Source organism: Lissotriton helveticus, chromosome 7 (assembly GCF_964261635.1).
Source record: "Lissotriton helveticus chromosome 7, aLisHel1.1, whole genome shotgun sequence".
Taxonomy (NCBI): Eukaryota; Metazoa; Chordata; class Amphibia; order Caudata; family Salamandridae; genus Lissotriton; species Lissotriton helveticus.
Window position 1 is genome coordinate 1,715,266,272 of NC_136068.1, and position 20,953 is coordinate 1,715,287,224.

Consider the following 20,953-nt stretch of genomic DNA (forward strand, 5'->3'; position numbering starts at 1 on the left):
CATTGTGAAAATGCTGTTCAGATTTGTGGCATCTACTGGTTGAGTTTTACAAGGCCTCTTTTTTGCTCAAAGTGTAAACATTTGGTACCACTCATGGGCTAGTTTATAATTAGGTTTCCCATGACAGGCACTTTTGTGTCACAATGCCCCGATAGGCAGGCCAGTCTTTAGACTTTTGCTCACCTAATATACACAAAAGCAGGTCAATGATTTATGATGTGAACAACCTCACATAGCAACTTGGTTGGTCACACGTGAATCAAAATGGAATCAAAAGGAAAATATACTTTACCGCAATCTAGTGCTTGATCATGCATATGTACCTTAATATTCATACAGAGGAAGTGGTTAATTATCTCTAATAAGAGACTTACTGCTTGAAAACCTTTCTTGATCCACATGCTGTGCATTATTATGACATTTAGTTATGGGTTGCCCCTATTTTCTTTCTGATTCAGACGCCAACTAGAAGGTGGGCAGTGCCAGCTCTATGATGTGTAAGCCCACAATGCTCCACTAGGTAATTGCCATTGTAAGATTCTGCCCCAGCCCTCAGTTTGGATACCCATGTTTATTCCAAGTGAAATATGTTGCTTTGACACTTAGTGCAACCACAACCCCTTCACTGGTAGGTGGGTTGGTCACATGTGAATGCAGAAATTACTACATGTTGCAAAAGTAACATTTTCCTTTTGCAGCATGACTCCTATTCACATGCTGTGCAGCAGTATTAGATCTTTGTGGGAGGGTGGGTTGCAAAAAGATGTTTGATGGTTTTGCCATAAACGGGCCTTCCTGATTCCATTGTTATCTACAGAGTAATGTTTTGTGAAGGAACGGACTGATGACCAAGTTTCAGCCAAGCACATGTCATCAATGGATACATTTGCTATGAAAGCCAGTGAGGCCCCCTTTTTCCTGGTGGTGAGTGCTCTTAGTTTGTTATCCTGATTTCTCCCTGCAAAAGTGTCAAGTCTGATTGGTCTGCATTATCCATGTTCCGAAGGTAGCTTCTGACACCAGTAGACATCTATTCTTCCAGTGCATCCAAAACAAGCATTGGCATAGCCAATGGGTCTCACCTTTGGGACCTTATAAGTATTTAGTTATGCAGCATAGTATCCTTGGTGCAACAACATCAACTATTGCATGGCTAAACACTTATAAGTTCCCAAAGGCGGTAGAGAGAGGTAGAGCTAGAGATGTAGAGAGGTAGAGAGTTAGAGAGAGGTAGAGTTAGAGAGAGAGAGAGAGAGAGAGAAAGGTAGAGAGAGATGTTGAGAGGGAGGTAGAGAGGGAGAGAGAGAGAGAGAGGTAGAGAGATAGGTAGAGAGAGGTAGGTAGAGAGAGAGAGCGAGGTAGAGAGAGAGAGGTAGGTGTAGAGAGAGAGTGAGGTAGAGAGAGAAAGAGAGATAGAGAGGTAGAGAGAGGTAGTACATTGAGTGCAGTGACTGTCTTCACTTGAAACCTAATTTGCAAGCCAGCAGGTGGTGGTGCTGTAAATAGAGTCACCACACAGTTCAGAATATATTGAGCTATTCAAGACTTCAGCAGTAATTAAGATCACATTTAAGACCTATACCAGGAGTTCCAGGAATAACCATTATGGGGAAAGCACATGAACGGGGCATAAACCGAGTACTAAAGTCAAAATACATGGTAAATCAATATAGGGAATAAGCATAAGGCTCAGTCAAATGCATCAAAGGAAATGTCATGAAGTCAAGTCTCTTGAGCAAAAAATACTCCCAGTCCTAAGCAAGAGATCCCCTCTCTAATTCAAGGCAAACTGGACTTGTCTCGCTTCCTAAATGGAGACCTTATAAAAACAAAATATACAGTGGAAAATCGCATTGTCAGCATTAGGTAATCTAGTTGTTGCACAGATTAACAAATCAGAATACAAAATGTAATGCAGCATCATTGAACATCATCGCTAAATGAATATTAATATAACCCCTCTTGATCGGATGTCTTGGTACAAATCTAGTCCTATTACATGAAACAGGACAAGTAACATCTATCTAGCTGCAGCATTGTAATCCAGGTGTATCACAGACTAGAAGCATTACAGGTTGGCACAAAGGCAACAGCAGTACATTCCACGATCAAAAGGTCCTGAAATTTACTTCAATGTATTCCTCCATGCATGTTGAGTGGGAGTAAGGTGGGGCTGCTGCTTTACCGCCTCCTATGTGGTTGATCGGTATTCTAAGAACGTTATTAGCAATCAATCTCTTCTCCCCATCTCTCTCCCCCTCCATTGCTCTGTCGATTCTCTCCCTCCCCACCCTCACATTCTGTGGAGATAGCGTTTTGGTCTGGAAAAAAGGAGAAAGTGGACAGCTAAACCAGCAATTAGGCAAGGTCTCTGGTTATTTATTGACCATAAGAGACGAGGAGCCCGGGCTAAGGCCCTTCCTGCATGTGCTTGCCTGACACTGTCTGGGGTATTAATTAAAAAAAATGGTCATTTTACAAAGCCACAGATCTACCAAAATGCCTTATTTTTAAACCATAAAGTCGGTTGTTAGATGGATTTGGATCCTTGCTTGTCCTCAGTCCCCGTTACCTTAGCGGGGTGCATTTGAAGACATTCTTACTTGTTGATGGTGCTGAACTATTTATTTCATCAAATATATTTTGCCCTTTCAGCCTCTTTCCTCCAAATGGTCATGGGAAGGCAGAGCATTTTTCAAGTGCAGATCCTTAAAGCCACAGTCTGGTTTTGAAATAAGGGCGAATACATTCTTAAAGAGATATTACAGCCAGTGCTTAATTTATAATAAATAAGTAAATGCTGGTACCCAAATTCTTCCCTTGGAGTCTGCCCTTGCACCACCAGCATCCCCCACCACCAGAATTTGTGTGAGAGCAAAGCAAGTGAGCCCACCTTCCTCATTTGGAGATCGGGGGTTGAGATTGTCCCACATCAAAAACAATAGAAAAAAATGTGTATTCACATCGCAGTACTGAAAGTACACTAGGAACTATCGCAGTACTTTCATAGTGTCACAATCATGTTTGACCCTTCACATGAGTGTTGAAATCTTGCATACTTCAAGGTATATTTGATAAAATAACATCAAAATAATGCATTTTAAACACTGTTTCCACAAAATAATTCTAAGTAGTTACAGGCTATTAATGAATGCAATTTTTCATGGGCTATCATATGCCTTAAAATATACTGGCCACTCTAAATTTCAATACTTTTCACTGTTCCTGCCCTTTGTGAGTAGATATTAAGCATATGTGATAACTGAGAATCCTTTTGGACGAGGGCATAATAGGAAGTTAAACAGAATAGAGATACTTCTTGTGAGAAAGTGCCATCTTTCTTGCCCACTTCTTTCTGAACTGCTGATGTGCTTTGACCAAGTGTGCCCTGGGTTCCTACCAACCAGGTTTTTTCTACCCAGGGCCTGTGTTCCTTCCCTAAAACTGTGTTGAAACAAACCCAATTGGCATCTCTGGACACATATCAGCCGCTAGTAAATGGTACCCTAGGTACCCAGGGCATGGGGACCAGAGAAGACCCCTGAGGACTGCAGCACTTATTGTACTACCCTCAGGGGCCCTGTACCCTGACACCCACACACTGCCTTTGCAGGCTGAGTGTCTAAGTACAGAACTAAACAAAGAGTCAACATGGCACACATCCCTGTGTGCCATGCCCACAGAACCCACTGCCCTGGCATACTTCAGTCACCCCTCTAGCTGGGTGCCCTATGCCAGAGGAGTGGGCACAGGTGCATGAGCCCTGTGCCCCTACAGTACCCAGGGCCATTCCTGGGCACTATAAGTGCAGTGATGCCATTAAGAGTATATGGTGCTGGGAGGTTGTCATTACGAACTCCACAGCACCATAATGGCTACACTGAAGACTGACAAGTTTGATGCCAAACTTCTCAGCACATTAAACCCGCACTGATACCAGTGTGGGATTTAATGTAAAATGCACCAGAGGGCATCTTAGAGATGCCCCCATAAAACCTAACTTACAATCCACTTCTGGGCTGAGTGGCTGCAGAGGCTGCCACACAGCAGACATGTTGCTGGACCCCTGGGCGGAGGCCCCCCCCCTCTCCTGGGCCTGCAACAATGCACATCCTGGGCAAGGTGCTAGGTCTCCACCCCCAGGATGGGCAGGGGGAAGCTTCAAACGCATGCCACCTCTGTGAGCTTCTCCAGATCATTTGCTGTACCCAGCAACTGGCCCCCACCAGTTCTGACCCCCACTCTGGTGGGAAGACTGGCGGGAAAAACTACGTCAGGAGGGGGGGGGGGGGGGCTATGCCAGCCCCACCCTTCAGGTGGGGGAGACTAGGTGAAGCACGACCCCGTTCTCTGGCCATCTTGAAGATGGGGAGCCTTGCCCAATCACAGCTAGGTTCCTGCCCCCCTCCCACAGGAAAGGAGCAGGCTAGGGGGTGTACCCACCCCAGGACAGGGACCTATTGGTCCCTTCCCTTGCCCTACCTGTAACGCCCCTAAATTCAGTATTTAGGGGCTCCCTGAACCTTCCTTCCTCGGATCCCGATACCAAAAGAAGATCAAGAAGAAGAAGACCCGCCACGCAGCTGCTAACTACAGGACGACAACAACTGACTTGGCCCCAGCCCTACCGGCCTGTCGATCCTGGAACCTGCTCCTGCCTAAAGCCAGGCAACTCCTGCAGACAGCAACCTTGGGACACTCAGAGGACCTGCCTGCCTTGACCCTCCTAAAGACTGGGACTCCCATCAGCAGAGGCGCTGCTGCAACAACCCTCCTGGTGCCAGCCAGGAAGCTCCGGACCAGCCTTCTCTGCACCCGCCGAGCCCGACCCCGCGAGATCCAAGACCACGAGGACGTCCCCCCGGCGACTGGGACCCGAAGTCCAGTGCCCAAAGACCCTCCTCGACGAACCAGGCTACACCTGCAGACTCAGAACCAGGGCCCCCTCCAACCGCGACCAGCTGAGGGTAAGCTTTTCCGACACCCAAAGACACTCCGGCACCCGGCGCCCTACAGCCCTCTGTGCCTCCCTTTGGGGTACCTACCTGTGCTCCAAGATCCCACATTACCTCTCGACGTGCTGCTTGTCGCCCATGGAGAGTCTCCACCCCGAGCCTGCAGCATTTGTTCCCTTTTTACACCTTTTCCATTGGATAACATTGAGCGCCCAAGAGCTCAAAAGCACCCTGCACCCAGCAGCCCGAGTACCGCTGGCTGTGCCACCGTTGTCCTATCCTGCTTCCCCCTTTGTCCTAAGCAAGTGACCAGGAGCCCAGCTCCCACAGCCGCGTGGCCTGCTAGCCAGCAGCCACCAACCTGAGGCCCCCTGTCCCCCATTGGATAACATTGGGCCTAACTACCTCTGCACCCGGCCGCCCCTGCGCCGCTGAGGGTGAACCAACTGTACCTATGTGACACTGCGGGGACCCCTGAGTCTATGCCCAGAACCACAACTTCACCATTCGAGTACTCACCAGGAACCCGGTAACTCACTTACCTGCCATTGAATAACATGACTGGTTCGACTCGAAAAATCTAAGTGTCTACTTTTGAAAACGTAAAATATTCATATAAAATCATCCGTATTCCGAAATACTTACCTGTGATCAGGAGAGGAGCCAGTACTGTACCCAGTAGCCCAGTACTGAAACGCAAAAGTAATCCCTAGCGGGTTTACTAGTAACCTGTATTTTCTCTAAAGGAATCGATGGTCTGCTTTTCTATGAAATTTCTTCAGAGTGTCTATTTTTGAAAACTAGAAATATTCTTTAAAAATCATACGAAATACTGAAACGCAATTACTTACCTATTTTGAGTTGAGACCCCAGTGCTGGCCCCAGGAGACCAGTACTGGATTACAAAAGTAACAAGATCGTACTTTACCTGCAACCTGAATTTTCTCCCATTGCCAGATTTCTGTTGAAAAGTTTCTAAGTGTGAACTTTTAAAATAGCTTTTTATTCCTGAAAAATCACTACAATACCTAAAACGTTTTTACTAAACTGTTTTCAGCTTAGACCCCAGGACTGAACCTAGGAGCCAGTCCTGGAATTACCAAAGTAATCTACAAAGTAATCAACTGTGTTTATATAAGGAAATCCATTGAGCTCAATGCTAAATTGTGTGTAGAATTGTGTTGCCTACTGCAACCCCTTTACCTATTGTCTTTACAAAGTGTATTGCCTTTCTGCAAAGTACTCATCTGAGACCTCTCATATTGAGAACAGTATATTCGGATACCCGTTGGTTCTAAAAATAAAACTATATGTTTGATATAAAAACAATTGGCCTAGAGTTCAGTTCTTGAGTGTGTGAAATCTTTTGCTGACTGGGTGTGTACAACAAATGCTTTACACTGTCCTCTGGTACGACCTTACTGCTCGACCAAGCTACCACTTCAGAGAGTAAGGTCACACCTGGCTTTAACCTCTGTTATACCTCTGGAATTTGTGGACTCTATACACACTGTACCTTATTCTGGTCCAGTATATATAGAGCCACTTTCTCACACCTCTTGATTTTAGTAGAGCTAGTCCTGTTTTTAATGCTCACTCTGCAGTGATGCTGCTCATTTTACAGTGAACCGCACAAGTTCGGACACCCACCCGGCTGGTTACACGAATGTAACATGTTGTGGTTTTATACAATGATAATGATATTCACTAAAGCAGCCACATTTCAAAGTTGGCATTATCATGCTAAGGATTTTGAAATAGGCAGTGAGTGATCACCTTTGTGCCATGAGTGGGCATTGATGCCTATGTTATGCTAAGCATTCTCACCATCATACCAGGATCAGCCATACATGTGCGGACGCCATTATTTCATGGATGACACCTAAATGCCTAGTAGTACCACTAGCGTGCCAGAGCCCGCACAATCCCATGTCCACAAACCAATATGCCTTTCTGTAGAAGCAATAGTGAAAAGGAGGTGGTTACCTGTTTCACTTTTCTGCTAAAGTTTCTTAGGCTGGTGTCTCTATCTGCAGAGTTAGGGCAGTGCAGGTTTCTCCTTGTCTGGAGACTGTGGTAACCCTAGAGTTTCATGCACACACTGTAGTCTCAAGCTAGAGGGTCAAGGAGGCTTTGAGGCAGGTGTTAATGCTGAATCAGCAGTGGTAGTAAGGGAGCGCAAACGTCCTCCTTTTATTTCTATTGTGGCTTATGGATGTGGAAGATGGGTTGCCTGTTCCCTGAAAACTGCTTAGAGTGGAAATGCGAGTCTCTTTTCACAGCAGCACCAAAAAATAAAGTCCGTGACGGAGGAGACAGATGGCGGCTGCGCAATAGTATGACATGAGGGGCCGGCCGTGCGAGTGGTGCGCGCTGCAGCAGCACCAAAAGTGAAAGTCCGTAACGGAGGAGACAGATGGCGGCTGCGCGCGTGCACGCTCAAGTGAACTCAAGCGCTAGGCCAGCCAGGAGCACTTTCAAAACTCACCTACTAAATGTCTCTCCGAGCAGCGCATGTGCTGGCTCAGCGAGACCTAAAAATGTATCACTTTTCCTAAACTATTTTGTTACCTCCAGCACTATATTATTGCTCTCCATATATCTAGCATAAGTAGTGCTCTTTCTGCCTGTGTTTTCGGTTGTTGAAAAAAGGGCAGTAGTTATACAGACTGATCAACATGAAATGTGATACTAACTTTGGGATGAAGTGGGGTTTTGTGCTTATACCTACTCTACCCTCATATGCCTCTTGGATAGTTGGAGCTTGCAACTGGCTTTCTCTGCTTAAGGATGTGACTGCAACTAAGAATTCCGTTTTAATGGTCGAGAAAGGAGTTATGTTTTGCATACAAGTTCTAATGTCTTGTGTTAGCAGCACTGTGTAAGAAAGTGTCCTCATTATAAATGGTTGCCCCCACTTTTTCTAAACTGTTGATGTACTTGAAGTGTGTCCTGGGTTCCTGCCAACTAGTTACACAGGGTCTAAGTTCTTTCCCTGAAACTGCATTCAGACAAAACCCAATTGGCACTTTTCGGCCACATGTCAGTACCTTGTAAATGGTACCATAAGTAACAAGGGCACTGTGGCGAGGGAAGGCCTCTTAAGGGCTGTTGCACTTTTGTGCCACCCTTAGAGGCCCTGTACCTTTACTTTCTTACTTCCTACTTTTGTACTTCCTACTTACTACTTACACACACACTCTGCAGGCTGCGTGTTTTGGTGTAGAACAAAGTGAATAGTCATCATGGCACACATCCCTGTGTTCCAAGCCTACAACCCACTGCCCTGGCATAGGTCAGCCACCCCTCTAGCTGGGTGCACCACACTAGTGGTGATTGTACAGGTGCATGAGCCCTGCACCCCTACAGGGTCTAAACCAATTCTTAGACATTGTAAGTGCAGTAATGCCATTAAGAGTATATGGTGCTGGGAGTTTGTCATTTTAAACTCATTACGGGGGGGGGTTAGGGTCTGAAACAATGCATATCCTGGGTGCCAAGCCTCCCCCCCCCCCCCCCGGATCAGCAGGGTCCACGAAGAAGTTTAAAAGGCTTGTCGCCTTTGTGAGCTATTAGCTTCTTACAGCAACTGGCCCCCACCGGTTCTGACACCCACTTTAGGCAGGAGAATAAGCGGGAAAACCAAGTGGGGGAAGTAGGTGTCGCCACCTTTGCCAACCCCACCCCACAGGTGAAGGAGGCAAGGTGAAGCACAATTCTCAGTCCCCGCCATCTTACAGATGGGGGGACCCAACCAGAGAGAGGCATATGTCCCCCTCCCACTGCAAGGTGGCGTAGTAGGGTGTGTACCCACCACAACGAAGGGAACCATTGGTCCTGACCTTTACTTATTTGTAACGCACCTAAATCCTAGTATTTAGAGGCAACTCTGAACCATGCCTCGTTAGACAAGAAGCGACCAGAAGATGAGAAGGACCGAAGAAGCAGTGCTGAACTAAGAAGAGGACGCCCACTGACTTGGCCCCAGCCCTACCGGTCGGTCCGCAACTCGAACCTGCTCCAGAAAAATCCTGGTGTGTCCTGCAGCCAGAAGCCTCGAGAAGCTGAAGGACATGCCCTACCTTCCAAACCCAAAACATTGTCTCCCGTGTCCACCGGATTTGCTCATCCACAGACTCTGGCCCTGGCAAAAACCACGAATCTGCACCAGACACCCACAGCCAGAGCTTGATTATCCGAACACCACAAGGAGGTCTCCCCGGCGATCCTGACCTGAGATCTGGTGATCTCCGACCTGCCTTGGATCTCTAATCAACACCTGCAGCCCCTTTCTGGAGGACCCCCTGAGTAGCAGGTAGAGCCAGTGAGGTCCTCAACGGTGGTAACTACACCCTTGTAGGAAGCGGTCTCTGTATATACTATACCAACATGAGGTATAGAGTGCACAGATTCCAGTAGAACCACAAAGGTAGGCAGAGGTAAAAGTAGATAGCACCTTACTCTCTGTCTGTGGTAGCGTGCACAAGAAGTAAGGCTTTATCAGAGGGTAGTGTTAAGCATTTGTTGTACACACTCAAGCAGCAAATGATGTCACACACTCAAAGACTGAACTCAGACCAATTTGTTTGCGTCAAAAATATGAAGTTATTTTATTTCTAGAACCAAGTCAAGCCTGGTGTAGGTGTGTAATAATACTCTGCAAACTCTTATGCAATGTTTTACAGTTGAATGCAGGTTTAAATGCAGTTGGTTGAATTACAGGTAAGTCAATAATTCGAAATTACTTTTCAGTTTACTTTACAGATTACTTTAAGTTACTTTTTCTACTCAGTGTGATGTACGAGTTACTTACCTTCGGTAACTATGTATCTGGTAGAGACGATTCTAGCCGCAGATTCCTTCACTTAGAATTATCCCCAGGCGGGAGACTGGATCCGGAAACATTTTGACACAGCATCCCTGCGCGTCGTCCACTCAAGTGACGTAAGCGAGGTCACATAAGCCCCACCCCGGCGAGCCCTCGTCAGTTTTCTTCGGAGAACTTTTCCGCACCACAGCGCAGAGTCACCAAAAAACAAGCATTTACAATGCAATGGTCTCAGCATTCTTAAAGTTAGAGCTATTGGCATTGCTGATTACATTATTTTTTTTAATGTTTTTGTTTTTAAAACAAATAAATGGCATTGTCATTTACAACGCCATAGCAGGGCAGGAGAGCAAGCACAACGAACAAGGGGGCAGGACAGCAAGCACAGCCAACTTAGAAGGCAGGAGAGCAAGCACAAGCAACGAGGGGGGGCAGGAGAGCAAGCACAACTAGCGAGGGGGGGCAGGAGAGCAAGCACAACTAGCAAGGGGGGGGCAGGAGAGCAAGCACAACCAACAAGGTAGTGGGGGGGCAGGAGAGCAAGCACAACCAGCGAGGGGGGGGGCAGGAGAGCAAGCACAACCAGCGAGGGGGGACAGGAGAGCAAGCACAACCAGCGCGGGGGGGCAGGAGAGCAAGCACAACCAACGAGGGGGACTGGAGAGCAAGCACAACTAGCGAGGGGGGGGGGGCAGGAGAGCAAGCACAACTAGTGAGGGGGGGGGAAGGAGAGCAAGCACAACCAGCAAGGGGGAGGGAGAGCAAGCACAACCAACTGAGAGGTACCGGTACCCTCCCATTAAAAGTATGAAGCCTCGGCTGAGATGTGTGCGCACCTGACAGTACCTGCTCTTTTAAAAATACTCCTGGTGCCAAGGAAATTCAACTACACTATCCCATACCATACTGTGCAATATTGTACCACTCTACACTATATTATTCTCTGCGCATTTTAACTATGTGCAGCCGTACTACATTCAAGGATGAAGTGCTCTAAAGTACTAAACAAAACAATATTTTGATGCACAGAGCATAGCACCTCGTAGTATAGTTTTGTACAGTAATGCATGTTTTGAAATCATCCAGAATAGTAATGTTGTGAATAGTCGCAATGTACTGTATTATGGTATAGTTTCCCAATGTATAGCACCCGTCAATGCACGACAGTGCGCTAGGTTGCTATTGCAGTGTATAGAAAGCTGACTATGGAAAGCATTCCCGGGCTGCACTGCAGCAGTCTCTTTAGAGGCAGTCACGTACCCGGGTGCTTTCCATGGGCACCGAGTGCGCTGGTGACAGGTTAAGTCTCTAAGAAGTAACCCACAGAAGCGTCAGACTGAAGAAACGAATAGCTTTCTTACCTGTCGGTATAGTTTTGCAGCTTGAAGATCTTGCTGGATTCACTATGCTGTGCATTATTCCGCGGTCTTGTGGTTGGGTCCGGAATCGTAGTCTTTTCTTTTTTTTTTTTTTGTAGCCCAGGTGGGCGTCGGCGTCACACCTCCTTGGGTGTATTTCCGGTGATGTCGGAATGCTTCCTGCGGAAGCTCCCACTCTTGGGCGCCATCTTCGGGTTCTTTTTTTCCGTGTTTCTTTAGTTTCTGAAGTAATGGCAATGTTCCATTAGGTGATATTTTACCGCTCTTGTCCTTTTTTTTTATTTACCACCTCATCTCTCTCCAGCCTCATCTTTCTGGCGGAGGTGGGTGGGTTCGCTAGTGAATCCAGAAAGATCTTCAAGCTGCAAAACTATACCGACAAGTAAGAAAACTATTCGTTTTGCAGCGTGAATCTTTCTGGATTCACTATGCTGTGCATAGATTTTGTAGCGGTTTCTCATTTCTGTGGTGGCTGGGTGGAAGATGAGCGTTGGTTATTGAATATGTGTTGGAGCACCTTTTGTCCGACTTGTGCTTCCTTGTTCATCTGTATATCCACACAGCAGTGCTTCGTGAACGTGTGCACTGAAGCCCATGTTGCCGCCAGGCATATGTCTTGTATGGGTGTGTTAGCCAGGAAGGCTATTGTTGCCCCCTTTTTCCTAGTGGAGAGGACACGTGTCCCCTCTGCTAGCTCTTGTCCTGCACGTTTGTGGCAGAGTTGAATTGTTTGTGCGATCCATCGTGCAATAGTCTCTTTGGTTACTGCCTTGCCCATGAAACTGTTGGCGAATGACACAAAGAACTGTTTTGTTTTCCTGTGTCCCTTCGTCCTTTCAATGTAGTGCATGACTGCCCTTCTGGCGTCCAGGGTGTGCAGAGCTCGCTCTGCGCTACTGGTTGGTTTTTGGAAAAAACTTGGTATCTGTATAGACTGGTTCATGTGGAATTTGGACACCACTTTCGGCATGAAGTGTGGGTCAGTCCTCATCACAACCCTATCATTGTGTATTTGTATGTAGGGTTCTTGTAGCGTCAGTGCCTGAAGTTCGCCTACTCTGCGTAAGGACCTTATTGCAACCAGGAAAGCTGTTTTCATAGTTAGCATCTTTAGGGAGGCCTTGTGAAGTGGTTCAAAGGGCTCTTTCATGAGTTCTGTTAGGACTATGTTCAAGTTCCATGCAGGTAGTAGCACCCGCTTGGGTGGTGCGATCCTTTTCGCTCCTTCCAGGAATCTCTTCACCACCTGTGATGTGAAGAAACTCCTGCACGTTTCTCCCCTTGTGTAGGCGACTATCGCTGCCAAGTGAACTCTTAAAGAGGATGAGCTAAGGTTCTTCTCCAGCAGGTGCGACAGGTACTTTAGCACTGTGGAGTCCTTCTTCATTTTATTGTGAAGTTTTTCTTTTCTGCACCACATTGTGAATCTTTTCCACTTCGCAACATAGCACTGTCATGTATTCCTATCGGTCCTGAATCGATCCCCCTATTCCTGACCCTATTCTAGTTAAACAAACCAACAAGTTAACTAGCAGTCAGCCCATGAGGCAGAAAACCCCCATGATGCAGATACCGTTATCTGACGCAGTCACACTACGGCACAGGAACGTGTTATCTGATTAGGTCATAACGCTTGCGATCTAATTAGACAAGCGATATTCCTCCAGCCCCTGATAAGGCATACGGAGTTCTCATAACAAATCAAACCTATGACAACCTGGGCAAAACCCTGCGGCCATTGTTTTGATTTCACCGAGAACTTTAGTAAAGAATGTGCTAACGAGCAAATCGTATGACATCTTTATTGACGTATCTATGTCCATCCTTACGTCAATCTCGGCACCTTAAAGGTATAAATATTACCGATCTTGCCATATGCAAACACACGCGTGGTGACGAGACGGAGCAGCCACACTTGCCGAAGCCGAGAGCAGAGCAGACCCCGCTGGCAGCAGCCCCGCCTTCCTGACGCGCTGAGAGACGCGCTGCTTTCTCCTGCCGAGAATCCAGCACCGGCGTTTCTGGGCAGCCCTCGCAGGCCGCCTGGAATATCGAGACCAGAGAGAGAGATACCATTCCTCATTCATCCTAAATTCCAGGTACAGAACTGAATAACCCCTCACAGAGAATTCTTTAGTTATTCACTTGGCAAAAACAAACTTAACTTAAACTGCAACTTTCTATTCCCGCCCACGCATTAGACTTAGGTCAGGTACACGGGGTAGGCGTATTTAGAAACACCAGTTGAGTACGTTTAGTCAAATGTATAGGTGTATGTAAATATATTTTATTCATTTTAAAACATCATATGGCTTAGAAACCATATCAATGTTTTTACAGTATTACTTTATACTATTGCTTTTAATGTATGTACTTTACTTAGCTATAAGTATTGCAATAATATCGATCCATTTCTCTTGTACGAGAAAAGAGACTGATCAATAAATAACACCTTTTTATTGAACACGCCCGTCTCTTCCTTTTCTCTACATTCTGATGAGACTAAGAATGCACGTACTGACTGAGTAAAATAATTTGCCTTTTGTTCACACGACTCTCGAGATTGACTCTTGATTAGGGGAGAGCAAAGTTGTCATGTTCTATGGTTGTCAGAAACTAAATCCCTTCTTGTCTAATCAGGGAAGTTAATTCCTCCTTGAACATTCGAGAAAGTTTCTAGCGAACTCTGAGCTACGCTGGCAAACCCAAAACTTAAGTCTAGTATCGACAGTAGTAGACCTAGTTAACGTCTGGCCTAGGCCTTTACTGCTGTAGGTATTATTCCAATGCGCAGAGCCTATTGGGAAGATAGGAACTACACTACATGGCGCCCAACGCGTTTGGAAAGGGCGATAAAACTAACGTAAGACATTTAGAGTAACTCAGTCGTGCTTTCTCACTCAGACCCCTTTTCCCACATACTCCAAAGACGTCTGGAGTGGGTGAAAGGTTATATCCGCCAGACCTCGCAGGAGGGAACTCCTATGTATGGTTCTTGGTATAGTCAACGTTGAAGGATAAACAGTTCCAAAATATTGTGCATCTAATCTTTGTTTCCATAAGAAACCTGATCTGCAAACAAACAAAATAACCTTTTGGACAGTAAAATGTCAGACAATGAGGATGAAAGAGAGGCAGTTAGATTAGCAACTGAACTCGCAGCAGCTGATGCTACCATGCAGGCAGCAGACGAGGATATAATACTCATCCCGGTCATCAAAAGGAGATCTATAACTCTAAAACTAATAGAAAATGGACTGACACCTAGAGGTGGCACAGTCATATTCGTAATTGAGGCACACGAATATCGGCAGACAGAGGTATATTATTCATGGATACATTTTCCAGCAGCAAATGCTGTAACAAAGTACTTCCACTATTACAAAATAGAGGAACCTCCTAATGAGTACACTCCTTTCGAGGAGGTGGAAGTACCACTCAAATTCCAAGAGCATTTGCTCTTATTTGATGGCGCCCTAAAACATAACAATCACATCACCAGGCTCGGTCCTTTAGGTAGACCAGGAGCAACGTGGCCGGTCTTAGCCGGATACACACCACACCCAGACATCGAAGGGATGTCTACTGGAGAGCTGTTAATACAGCTAAAACAATTACTAAAAATTCACAGACAATTAGTCCAGTATGTAATGGGACTTCAACAATTCAGCCAGCGATTAAACTTCCACAGCTGACCCCTCACCAGGGGAACACAAATAAAATTACACCACAGAACATCCAGTCTTGCCTAGGTAAAGTACCGGCTAAACGGGAACAAATACCATTCTGGTTGGCACAGAAAATCACCCAAATAGAGGCGGTGTTTCCTGACACCACCCCGCTAGAAAAACACAGGATTCTGACTATCTGTCTTCCAATGGGAATCGCACCACACATTGAGGACTGTGACACTTGGGGTACAGTCTTTGCTTCCATCTACACAAAAACGCACGGTGTTCCATCCATTTCGGTAATACCAGATGTGCTAAAACAAATTCAAGATGAATACGGTCCAGAACCTGCTTTAACTCTTGGTATGAAATTACTAAAAGACTTCAAGCAGGTCTCGGCTATACTATTAGCCAACATAAAAGGTGAAGCAGCAAACGTGGCGATCCGCCAGAGGTTAAAAGAGACAGATATAGCAGACCAACCAGCTGAAATTGCCAGAATCATAGAAAAATCCTATGAGGAACTAGGTAGAGATAGTTTAGGTGGAATACCAGTAAAACCGCAACTGACTGAAAGTCCAGAAAAAATATTTTTTAATAATTCACCAAAAAAGAACTGGGATGGAAACAAACAATCCAATCCTAAAGAAAAGAAATTCCAGTCCAGAGGAAGGTCTCCTAGGCGAAGAGAAAAATCTCCAAACCGAAGACAGAGGTCACCGCAGAGTGACCCCTCTGGGAATAGATATAACCTTAGAAATAGGGATAATATTAAAAAACCTGATAGATATCAAGACATTGATACACGTCCCTCTCAATCTTTTCAGAATTCCTCGCAGAAATCGGAAAGAAGAGGACGATCAGAACAAAGAGAAGAGCACGCCAAGTCCAAAGACAAGGAACCTGCTCAACTAAAAAAGAAATTACAATTTCCAAAAAAGAAGGTAGCCAGTATCAAGGTAGTTAACAATGCCGAGAATACTGAGGACACAACTGAAAAACGGAGAGTGGGCTCAGACAATGCTAGACAGTGCAGCAGAAGTGAGCATAGCTCGCAAAATCCTTATGAATCATCTGGAGACAGTGGACACGAATGAATATCTTCAAGTGGAAACTGCAGACACCAGGGTTAGCAAACCCCACAAGATATACGAGATAACATTACGTATAGAGGGAGATAAGACTAGGAAAATAAGGGGACTATTTTGGGATAATCTCTCCAAGGGCTATGATATCCTTCTAGCTGAAAAAGACTGGCCACCAGAGTTTGTCAGGGAGCGCCCTCATGGCGAAGAAGTAATTATGCCTGCCTTCTCAAATCAAATTCCAATTCATAAAAAATACACACTTGCTAGAAAGTGGGCAGTGGCTCTAGCACCTGCTTTATATAAAAATCATGTAGGATGGGATGAGGATTCTCCTCCTCACAAAATCCAGTTAAAATCACAACCTACTGCACAAAGCCAGTACCCAATTAAGCAAGAAGCTAAAAAACAGGTAAATGAAATACTAGATCAGCTAGAATACCAGGGGGTGATTGAAACTTGCACCTCACAAATGAACAATCCTTTGTTTCCGGTCTCCAAACCAGACAATTCATATCGTCTAGTTTTGGATTACCGACACCTTAACACATGTTGCAAAACTTTTGCAGTGCAAAACTCACACAGTGCTGCACTAATGAATAACATAGTGCGCAAAAAATACAAAACAACCTTGGACATCTCCAATGGATTCTTTTGTCAAAACATAGCACCAGAGAGCAGATATTTAACTGCATTCTCAGTAAATGGCACTCAAAAGCAATTCTGTCGGTTAGCCCAGGGGTACAAGAACAGCCCGGGGGTATTCTCAGCGAGAGTAACAGAATTACTACAACTATATGATGATGAAGCATTATCTTATGTCGATGACATTTACTTAACAGATGATGACTTGGAGACTCACTTGAAAAGAGTGAACACCATAATACTTGGGTTCGCTGCAGAGGGTTACAAATTCAACTTTAAAAAATCCAGAATTGCCCACCTGACGGTCCTATTCTTAGGATATGAGTTATCAAGTGAAGGCAAAAGCCTGGCCGACAATTTCCTAGAGAAATGTGCCGTACTCCAAGCACCTAGAACACTAAAAAACTTACAGTCGATTCTAGGCTTCCTAAATTTCGGAAGAACATACATTGCAAATTACGCAGAAAGGGTAAAACCCCTTTATGATCTAATTAAACCAGATGTTAAAAGATCCAGTTGGACTCAAATACACACAGAAATTTTGAGATCCTTACAAACAGACATGCTAATTAAAACAAAATTAGAAACACGTGATAACACACGCAATCTTGTGATTCGAGTCATCCCAGGGAGATGCGGATTCACATACCTAACCTCTAATGAGGGAGATAAGGTACCAATTGCATTCAAATCACACTTGTACACAGAAGCTGAACAGAAATTCAGCAACAAAGAAAAAATTGTTCATGCAGTTCAAACCGCAATAGCTAGAGAAAAAGATCAAGCAGACGGTAGACATATCACAGTCAGAACAGCTGAATCAGCCTTTGAGGCATTAACAACACCGTGTAATTTACCAACAACAACATTGAATCCGGAATGGATACAATGGGTGAATTCAATCACGACGGACAAAGTATACTACTACTTTGATCCAGAACTAGAAGAATTAAAAAATCTAGAATATGAAAAAACATATCCTCTGCCAATCGACATTCTGCCTCTACGACATTACGCCTGTGTAATCTATACAGACGGACATGCTCAACCCCCCGTTTGGGGAGAACAGGCATACAACCCCACATGTGAGATTACAAAAGAAGTGTGGCGCGGAGGTAAACTGAAACCTCTATTAACAAAAACACACTCAGTAGAAACTAATTCGGAACAACAAACTGAAATAGTAGCTTTGAAAATGGCGCTAGATAATGCGGATCGCGAATTCCCGACACTTATAGTGTCAGATTCATATTACTGCGTCAAATCATATAACAGCGATTTGCAGACATGGATTCAAAACGGTTACAAAGATTACACAGATGCACCAATAAAGCAGAAACTGCTCTGGGAACAAATAGCTCTTTTGAAAAAAGAACTACCAAAGACTCACGTGACACACTCACTGAGTCATCAGCGTGATGGCGTTCACGTTGCAGGGAATTCATTGGCTGAAACAGCCACAGCGGCTGCCACTAAATCGGCACCCGTAGTTCGAAAAAAGCGTACATTAAAATACATTGACGGTGAAACAATGCTGGCGGTGAAAACGTCATCAAAAGGCGACTGCTCAGCATTACCGATCAACTATCCACTCAATTACACATACATAATCGATGCAAACTCCGTCCCTTTTGCTCGAATCCCTGGAGTGGGGGATAGAGTGATTCCAAACATGGACAGGAGAAACTTGTTAATCGCAGACGCACATATGGGCGAGGGTCTCAGACACCTCAAACTAAAAGATTCTCTGGAAGAATTACAATCACGGTACTGGTGGCCAGGCATGAGCCTACATCATACCATGTTTGTAAAAAACTGCCCAAACTGCAACAGAAATCGCAGTGGGGAGAGAAAAAATATAATACGGTGGAATCTGACTGCAGATAATATCACCAGTAAAAAGCAGGGCTTGCGATTAACATATACAGGCTAATTCCACTTATAATGTAGATCACCAGCACTCGGCTGACGTCCGAACTGTTATACAAAGATTTGCGAGTCTAAATGGCATATACGCTAAGAGCATGCTACGTTCGACCATTGTTTTCACTCAGGCCCACCAGCCTGGGGGGAAACATGGCCAAATGAGCACAGCCCAGCGGGAATCTTCTCACTTCCTTCCTGAGGGTACGGGATGGTGTAAAGAAAAAACCAAGGCATAAAGCAATCTATAGCGGAAAGGATATTAGGTTCAGGAGCTGGGTGGGTCAAACATTTAATAAGTGTCCAACGTAGTCTCAATAACTTGCCAAGAAATTCTCTGAAGGGATTCAGTGCGTACGAATTATTATTTGGAACTAGGATGATTATCTCTGACATTGATAGTCAGACTTCAGTGGTGAAAGAAAAAAGCTTTGATATCAAAGACCGTTTGGCTATTTTGCAGGACTTAAACAAAACAAGAAAAGACCTGAGCAACATAAAGTTGAAAAAACAGCCAACAACCACTGAAGAACCACCACCTGTCCCAGCAAGACCTGTCTGGATTCCAAAAGTCGGGGATCTAGTCAGGGAAAAGATCGCGGTAAAGAAGGAATTTGGGCCTTCTTACAGAAAAGCAGTTCCTGTCTTGTCTGTCAACGGGACAAGATCAGTTGTACTACCGCCACTTGCTGGTAAAAAGGAGAACCGATTTGTATCCATCGACCTGGTAAAACCACAACATGTGGCCGATAACAAACAGTAGGCCAAGTGGACTCCCAATAAGTAGCAGAACACCAAGGTTTGCTACCAGTACAGAGGTCCTAACGAAGAGGCTCATCACATTCGAAACGCCTACAGAAGAACAACAAGCACTATGCAACAAAGCAATAGAACTCAGACCTCTGAAAACCCAAATAAAAACATTTAGCAGAGACACACCAATCTATAATGAAATACCAAGTGAAAATGCAAGAAACAGAAATCCTGAACCAATTGGAACAATTGACAGAACTGCATCCGGCTACTTCATCAACTTCGATGATTCCTCTGAAGGCTTCAGTGAATCAAAGACACAGCCATCATCAAAAACCTTTAAAGACAAAGCGAAGGAACTTTTGAAACAACTGAAAGAAACATATCTGATTTCTCCATGGATTGAATTTTGGGTGGGTTTTGGTGCATTTATCCTCATACTTTGGCTCATCATGGTACTTACTTTGGGACGCTTCATTGAGGGAAAATATGCTAAAATGGACACAGCAAGTCAGAACATCAACTTGATCCTCAAACCACACACCTCTTCACACATCGAGAAAAGAGAACTTTCTTCAGCCAACTTCACAGCCAATCCGATACCTGGTGGGGTAGCCTGGGACAACACTGACTATGAAATTTATGGTCCGGTCGAGATCCTGAAATATCCACACCAAATTAAGATCTCATTGAGTGACTTTGCAAAACCAAACTCTTTTGCTGATGATTGGGACTTCGAAAGCATTAATAATATGATGTCTGACTTAGTAATGTCTGCTAAATTTACCAAACATGATTATTTGCAGGGTTCTACAAATTATGACAGTATGTATTGCTATAACCACTATGGTAATCACTTTTTACAAAGGTCTGCACAACCTAGAAATGTTTTAAATTATAATCAATGGGAACATTGTGCAACACCTCCAAAAGGGAGCTCAAGAACCGTCTACGACAAATATTCATATTTTTCAGGTTTTAACACTAGTAATGCTGAAACATTTTATTTTAAATTGTCAAACAAGACAGGAACCAAAACCATGATAACCAACACAAAATTGTTATATTCAGACTCATTCTTTGAAAAAATGAATACTTTTGTTTTTGAATATTGGGACAAAAATGTTGAATTGAAAAGTGTTTGGGGCACAAAAGATTGGCAAGTACAGGGTATAGAAGCTTTGTTTAGAGCCTGCATGATCCCAGAACAAATGATATTTTTAAATGACACTGTTCAACAAACCACCTGTCTTGGCCTAGCCAAAATCAAAGATTTAATTAACCCGTCTATTCCAAAGCCAACAATGTTTAGCAATAGCTCTGATACAGATGAAGAGATAGACGTAAACAATATATTAAACCAAAACAGAACACATCCTGATTGGAAACAGTGGTTGATCTGGTCCACAGATACTAATAACTGTCAAGACAGATTCCTGAACAAAACACAGGGTTTCAAAATGACCAGGCCAGACCCTAGATATCCTCAAAGACATCACCCAGGGATAATAACCACCTACAGTGTGGGCAAATTATGCCTTCAATGGCTACAAACTTCCACACTGGCAGAAATTAAGCAACACCTAACTTTACTTACTGATGGTGCTGACTTGCGTGATTTCACTTTGGGACCACGCAAACAGCGTCAAAAGCGTTTCATAGCAGCCTCTGTATATGCAGCATACAATGAGGCCTGGAAGGTTAATCAAATTGA

At 44.6% G+C, this 20,953-nt stretch overlaps 1 protein-coding gene across 3 annotated transcripts in view; it reads right to left on the reverse strand.

The window, feature by feature from the left end:
* KMT2B (lysine methyltransferase 2B) overlaps positions 1-20,953 on the reverse strand; it is a 1,130,837-nt gene that overhangs the window by 238,329 nt on the left and 871,555 nt on the right. The gene's annotated exons all lie outside the window — the stretch shown is intronic.